The sequence below is a fragment of the Malus sylvestris genome, chromosome 13 (assembly GCF_916048215.2).
Source record: "Malus sylvestris chromosome 13, drMalSylv7.2, whole genome shotgun sequence".
NCBI lineage: Eukaryota > Viridiplantae > Streptophyta > Magnoliopsida > Rosales > Rosaceae > Malus > Malus sylvestris.
The window spans coordinates 34115096-34123469 of NC_062272.1; the positions used below are offsets into that span (position 1 = coordinate 34115096).

Consider the following 8374-nt stretch of genomic DNA (forward strand, 5'->3'; position numbering starts at 1 on the left):
AATTTCAACTCAAATGTGGGGTATTGTTGGAAATTTGAGTAGTTTGAGTAGAAATTTCTTTGTCCCACATTGGCCATTCCCAAAAAAAATTATCACTTTATAAGGCTTTGTCCTTTATAGAAAGTGATTGGAGTAATAGGACTGGAGACTAAAATTGGGCTCACCCTTGGGGTTGGGCTTTGGGGTGTATTAATTAATTGGTAATTAATATAAAATTAACTATAAATAGTAAATAATTAATATATAATTAATTATCAAAAGATGGGCCTTGGGCTCTAATAATTAAATTATTTAATTAATTATTTTTCGGATTTAATTAATTAGTTTTAATTAAATTCGAATTTAATTATTTATTTATTTTTTATGAAAAAACTCGTCATTTCAAATGAAGTCTGAGAGTTCTTTCTGAACACAGAGTAAAGTACCCCTCTGAAGAGATGTCTCCCAACAGTCACTCCCCATTCTCATACCTATTGCAAGCAGGCATCCATCTGCTATATATATATCCATCTGCATGGCATTTAAAACACAGAAAATAATCAACTTTATCTTCTACATTCCTAAACCTTCTTACTGAGAGAACCACACAAAATTCGCCAGAAGTTAAATTTTCCGGTGCTGGAATTTTAACTTGATCGTTAAATCCTGGTGAAGCAGACATCCGTAGAACTACAAGCACATAGTACGGATGAAATTTCTGTTTCAAGGACATTGCGGTACGCAAGCCTCGATCTTCAAGTTGTCTGTTTTTATAATTCGTATTCTAGTTTATATTCTGTTAATTCCTATTGCATTTATTATTTATTAGCATATATAAATTATCACAGATTGTTGACATATATTCAACAATATATATATATATATATATATATATATATATATATATATATTTTGAGTTAACAGTAAGAAGTACTGTTTTGCCTTTTTTTAATTAAATCATAATCTTTACAACAGCAACAAAGCCTTATCATACTCAGTGAGGTCGGTTATATGAATCCTAAAACGCCACTGCGCTTAATTTTGTGTCATGTCTAACGTTAGATCCAAGTAATCCAAGTCTTTTCCTAGAGTCTTTCCAAATCTTCATAGGTCTTCCTCTACCCCTTTGTCCATGGATCTCTATCTCATAATCACATTTTCTAATCAGAGCATCTGTAGATCTTCGTTTGACATGTCCAAATCACCGTAACTGATTTTCTCTCATCTTATCTTCAATTTCAGCTACTCCTAATTTACCTCGGATATCCTCATTTCTAATCTTGCCCTTTCTCGTGCTCCCACACATCCAACGAAGCATTCTCATCTCTACTACACTCATTTTGTCAACGTATTGATGCTTCACTATCCAACATTATGTGCCATAAAGCATTGTTGGCCTTATTATCATCCTATAAAATTTCCCCTTGAGCATAGTGGCATACAACGATCGTACAACACACCCGATGAACTCTTGCACTTCATCCATCCAGCTTGTATTCTATGATTGATGGCTCTATCCAATTCTCCGTTCTTTTGCAAGATAGATCCAAGATAGCTAAAGCATTCGTTCTTTGGTACTTCTTGATCTCCAATCCTCACCCTAACTCATTTGAACATCTGTTCCCATTGAACTTGCACTCCATATACTTTGTCTTTGACCTACTTAGACGAAGACCTTTAGATAAACTTCATGCCCAAGGTTAAGCTTCACATTTACTCCCTTCTAAGTTTTATCTATCAACACTATATTGTCTGCGAAAAGCATACACCAAGGAATATCATTTTGGATATGTCCCGTCAACTCATACATTATCTGTGCAAAAAGGTAAGGACTTAAAGATGAGCCTTGATGTAATCCCATAGTTATGGCGAAGCTTTTGGTTTGTCTTTCATGAATTCTTTGGGCAATTCTTGCTCCATCATACATATCCTAGCTTGGATAGATGCTACTCATACTCATTTCTCCTCTAAATCTTCCGAAGAATATCTCTTGGGGCCTATCATACGTTTTTTCTAAATCTATAAAGACCATGTGCAAATCCTTTTTCATATCTCTACATCTTTCTATCGATCTCTGTAAGAGATAGATTGCCTCCATGGTTTTAATTTAAGAAATTTAAAGCCCGATTGATATAATTTGATCAAATTAGAGTTAATAGTTTCTTTGTATCTGATTTGATTTATTTAATTAAATCAGAATCAGTAATTTAAGGAATTAAATCATAATTGAGGGATTTGATCAATTAGGGTTAATTTACATTTTTTTTACTTGATTTGAATTGTTTGACGGAGGTTTCAGATATCAACATGTGTCACTCTTGACGACTTGTTTGTCTTTGATGAGTCACATGCAATGTGTACAATTTGCGAGACACATAGAGTGCGCCATAAAGTCTCAAGGAGTCAAAATTTAACGTTTTGAGAAACATTTATTTCACCAAAGTTTTAATGTTTACAATATGATACTACACCCTTAGTTGCAGAAACCAATAGAACTAGGGGAAGTATACCCTCAATTTATTGACGACATGAAGTAAAACAAAAAAAACATCACACTTTAAAGATACATTATACATATATAGCTTAACAATTTAAAGAAGCAGAAACAATTACCCTAGAAGATAGGCTTGCGCACGAGAACAACAGAGTTTATCACCTCATTATTTGGATGGAAGATTGTAAGAAGCTCAAAGCCGGGCAAGTCATGCTCCTCAACAACTGGGTACAAAAATGCTCAAGCCCCTTTGGCGCTCCTCACAAGCAAAACGCTTCCATCCTTCATATACTTCCTAATATGCTGAAGAATCTTTACCTTATTTTCCTTATTCATCCCCACCAAAGCTGCCAAAAATATGCACTCATATTCTGCAAGCTTCTCTCTAACTTTCATAATATCATTTGTCTCAAACTTCATCCTCTTCGATAGCTCAACGTCTGTAAAAACAATCTTTTGAGCCACATCATTAGCCTTCTCATCGATATCAAAGTTGTCGAAATGAGTGGATTTCATGTGATAAGTGGCCAATATGAAGGAAGTAAGAGGCATTGGCCCCGACCCAACAAAGGCTACCTTGTTGGGATGCACCACCCCATTGTCAACGAGAATCTTGTGCTCCAAATTGGCTAGTAGGACATAGTTGTCATAGTAAGGGAAGATATTGAGGGCTGGTTTGGAATTGCTGTGCTTATAAAAAAAAACTGTTTATGCTGTGATGTGAGAATAAACAGCTGTGTTTAGTAAACTTTTTTGTAAAAATGCTTTTGAAAAAAAAAACAGTATTATAGTGTTTGATAAACTTTTATGTAAAACAGATGTGAAAAAAAATTGGTTTTTCAAAGTTGGGTTTTGCAGCTTTGTGTTTTTGGCTTTTTTTCATTCAAAACTGTGAAATAAAAAGCTGAAGCTGAATGTTTACCAAACATAAAAAAACTCCCAGCTTTTTTTGATAACCACTTTTTTCATAATCACCTCAGTACCAAACCAGAGCTAAGACTGTTTAGGGGCTGTGAAACTTTCACTAGGAATTTGGAGAATTCAAGCTCCAAAAGGCCTTCAGTGTGGCTACATAGATCGATAAGACTCTGGCGGATAGTTTGAACTTCTTGGGACAAGTCCATGATATCTATGTTACACGGAAGAGTACATAAATTCACCAGCTGAGTGAAGAGAGAATTAACTTGTTTTCAAGGACAAAGAGAGTTGAGTTTGGAAATGCTCGAATGAAGTTGTGTAACGCGTGCAATGAGAAGCTCGGCAGGAATTTGGGTTTCCCAGTTGGAGATTTGAAGGGAAGCCATAGGTGAATAGTCGGTTGAAGTTTAGATTGAAATATGGATTAACAGGTTGCTTTGTCGTGGGTACCTTGTGGCAAGGCTTTTCCATCTATTTATAGAAAGTAAGAATTTGGATTACATTAATATATTTATATCTTTGGTCAACTGAGGCGGGGTGCTTCATGCAATAAGGGGGATGTTTGATTTGTTTCATGGAAAATGATCATCTCCAGATCCCTTCCTCTTAATCCATTAAATTATGGGATCTGAATTATTGAAATTTGATTCAACGGCTAAAGTTATTATAACTTTTAAAGTGGACTCCTATTTGTAGCCGTTAAATCAAATTTTAATGATTCGGATTCCTTGATTTGGTGGATTAGGAGAAAGGGATCCTAAGCAGTCAATATAAAAGTCAAAAATAGGAATTGTTTTTATAATTTTTCTGAGTTTATAAAGAAAGAAGTACTGATTGCTCTTTTAATTTCTACAGATTTTTTAGAAAGAATATGGAAGAAAAAAATATATCGACATGTAGACTAATATTATATATGACCCCTTGTAATAAAAAACTATGTAAGCAAGCGTATGATTGCCAGATAAGATATCATAATGGCTTTGCATTCATTAGGTTTCTAAAGAGTAGCATTATAATCTCCTTTTTATTTTTCTTTTCCTGATATAAATGATTTTAATGCAGGGAGATCTAAACTCGAGACAAATTCGAAATCGAAACCTAAAATACAATTTTTTTTTTAATTAACTGAGTCACAAGTCAAGTGCTCTTTTTTTTATTTTCATCTAAATACATTATTCTATGAAAAAAGATTTTTTACGTAAAGGAAAAATTACACATAGAATATATTTTTAATACTTAATTGTATATTGAAACAACATTTTTAAATATTAGAAGGAGAGATAAAAGTTAATACATGTGAAATATGACATCATTATTTTCTTTTTCAGGAGTGTAAGTTACAAAATTACCCTTTACAGTAGAATTTTTTTTTTCACACTTTTATATCTTCATCTATTGATCCCTTCTGTACAAAAGCCAAGTGGTCTTCCCTACCTATAGAAATTTGACATCTAAATCTTCTTTTATTTCTTTTTAATAAAATAAATTCTTAAAAGCTGGAAGTCCAATAGTCATACAAAAACTAAAGGATTAAACTTTCCCATCAAGCGCTTCTGCAACTTGATTTCGAATTCCATCATATTTCCTATTCGACTTTGAATTTAATCTTGTTTGCCCAGCACTCGCCCTCTACTTTTGAATCAAAAATTGTAGTCTAAAAGGAGAGAAAAGAACTAACGGAGGTGTACTTCTAAATCCCAAGGCATGCCGCGCCCAAACCTGATTATCTCCCTCTTTCTCTATCTCATGTTTTCATTTTTTGGGTGCTGGTAAATTTTGTAGTGATTTCTGAATCAGTGAAAAGATTTCCGTCGACGGTTCAGCATCTCAGTTTTTAAGAAATAAATATATAAAATAATATTTAGGTGTCAAATTTCAATTGGTGGGAACACCTGTTGGCTTTTGTGCTGGGAGCCCCAAAAAATTTGTCCACACTGAGCTCGCGTTTCTGTCTTCTGATGAATTGATATTCATATTATCGATAAATGGTTTTTGTTTGGGGTACTATTCAAGCACTAGGCATTGCTAAGAGATCCAATAAATTGGGTGGGTTTATAATCACAATTTAAAAAAAAAAAAAAAAAACACTCTGGTTGAATTGATTATGCAAACCTGATTGAAGACGAGTTGAATTGATTTTGTAAAAATTGTCGAGGATGGGTTAAACTGATTATGAAAAAATGGTCTATGACTGATTGAACTGATTATGCAAAAATGGTCAATGACGGATTGAACCAATTCTGCAAAAATGGTCGAGACTGATTGAATTGATTGTGCAAAAATGATATAAGATGGGTTGAACTGATTCTGCAAAAATGGTTAAGAAGGGGTTGAACTGATTCTGAAAAAAAAAAAAAAATTGTCAAAGACGAGTTGAACTGATTCTGCAAAAATGGTTGATGACGAGTTGAATTGATTCTGCAAAAATGGAGGGTTTAATTGATTATGCAAAAATGGTCAATGAATGATTGAACTTATTTTGCAAAAATGGTCGATGATTGATTGAATTGATTTTGCAAAAAAAAAGTTGAGGACGGGTTGAACTGATTCTGCAAAAATGGTTGAAGATAGGTTGAACTGATTCTGCAAAAATGGTGGGTTGAATTGGTTCTGCAAAAATGATTGAGGACTGATTGAATTGATTCTGCAAAATGGTCAAAAACTGATTGAACTGATTATGAAAAAAAAAGGTCGATAATGAGTTGAATTAATTTTGCAAAAATGGTCGAGAACATGTTGAACTGATTTTGCAAATTGGTTGAAAACGGGTTGAACTAGTTCTACAAAAATAGTCAATTCCTGATTGAACTGATTCTGCAAAAATAGTCGAGGACGGGTTGAACTGATTCTAGTAATAAAGGATACAAATTGATTCTATATATAGTTTTAAAACTAATTATACAGAAATAGTCGAGGATGGGTTGAACTTATAACATGTATTAATTTTGTTGGAGTTGTGAGGGGTTGAGTTCTATTAACAACCATAAGCCTTAGAGATATATATGGTATTTTAAAACATTGTTTCCATGTTTTTGGGTTGGGCTTTAGTTGTTTTTATATTTTTATCTTTTCTTGACATGTTAAAAAACTAGTGTAATTCTTTGAAATATAATGAAATTTCTTGTCTCTCTATATAAAGCTCCCTTACGCAACCTACTAAGTTTTATAAAAAGGATAATCCTTGCATTTGCTAATCAAATGCCACCTTCCCAGTATTAACTTTCCGAAAGTGAGAAATTTAAAATGTCTCATTTTAATTAAGTCCAAGGATTTTTAAGATGCGAAGTAAGATTCCTTTCACATGTCTCATTCTATGAATTGAGAGAGAATGAACTAAAACAATAGATCCTGTAAGAAGTTCACGTTCACATTAGAATGTGAATGGAATTTTGGAATCGATAATTGGTATATGAGGGTATTTGGAGGCAGCAATGAGGCATGGGAAATGCCTGAGGCAGAGTCTTGGAGGGTCAAATTGTGTATCAAAATTTTGAAGATATCTTATTACCTACTTAGCTGAGGAAAACAAAGAAAAAGATAATTGGTCATTCTATGTGTTTCGAACAGCCGGATATGCTAGCAGCACAATGGGAAATAAAAAGCACCTGTGTAGTTTCCTAATATAAATTTCTAATAAAATCCTTTTAGAAGTTCAAAAATATTTTTGTTTCACCTTTTTAAAATGAGTGCTGTTATTCTTATCCAAATGTCTTATATTCCTACCCACCTTGTAATGAATTTTTTAATTACAAATTTGTCCATTTGTAAAATGACTAATAAGGACCTTAGTTACCTTCTTTTCGTTATTATTATTTTTAAAGTAAAGTTCAGACGTGATAACTCTCACAGTCTGTTTAGACAATTTGTCTCTCTTAAACCCTAACTCATCGTCCTATCTCCTTTAATCACATTCAAACTCTCTGTCTAGTTATCATTGCTCGAGATCCCCAATGAGAATCCCTCGAGAACAACTCATGGGTCTACTACGTTGTTTTTGGTGGTTCAGCTGATGCCATTGAGTACAAAGTTCTTAAGATTCTGTTGATACGTGCACTAGTTAGTTTCTTGTCAATTTCTTTAATGTGTTTTGTGCGAGTCTTGTAAAACAAAATATAGATTTTACAGAAAACTACGAGAAACCCCAGTAAATGTCAAGTTGAGCTCGTGAGGATTGGGTGGATCAAAAGAGCAATTTCAAGGAAGATTAGAGATTGGGCTGCTGCAAATTGGTCCAACAGGTGAGAATTTGTGGGCCAAAATGGTTAGGAACGGTACAAATTTAGGATTGGACTATTGCAAGATTAGCCTCAATGAAGATGGAAGGAGATGACGTTTCCTAATTGCGGTGCGGCTTTGTGTTTCCAATAAGGATTAGGTTCGAAACCCAATGTTGATATGGAAGACTTGTAGCCAAGAGGAGCCTGAAATACCTTTGTGAGTCTTCCTAGCCCCCAGAAGGAATGGATAATCGTGCCGCCAGTTGTCCTCCTTTAAAAAAAAATAATAATAATAAGGATTGAGATTAGTAAGGGAGACTAAATTTGTAGATAATATTTTATAAATTAAATGACATGAAAGTTGATAATTAAATTATTATTTAAGCGTCGATAAACATGCTCATTCATACTAGTGGCTAGGCGGGGCCTATGATAGGTGCATTATTTATCATATTTTCATATCATATATCCCTTTGTTTTGTTAAGGAATTGATTATAAAAGAGCTTTATTACTTTCTTTTTCTCAGTTTCAGCCATTATGCGCATACAAGATGTTTTTGGTGATAATTCTACTTTCCGGAGGATTTTTGACGCAAAGCCAATTGGAGAAGGAAGCTAAAAGGCTGAAGATCATTGTGTCCGAATTTCATAATTTTCCATGAAGCCATTCATTGCAGTTTCACAAATCAATTCTGCATAAGTTGTTTTCCCGTCAGAATTGTGCAGTTGTGGGAGAATGAAGATTTGGAGGCTTTCCTGATTTTTC

General features: G+C 33.7%; 1 pseudogene; it reads right to left on the bottom strand.

The window, feature by feature from the left end:
* Positions 1-2593: 2593 nt before the first annotated feature.
* Positions 2594-3777, bottom strand: LOC126595731 (nicotianamine synthase-like; annotated as a pseudogene).
* Between the last annotated feature and the right edge of the window lie 4597 nt (positions 3778-8374).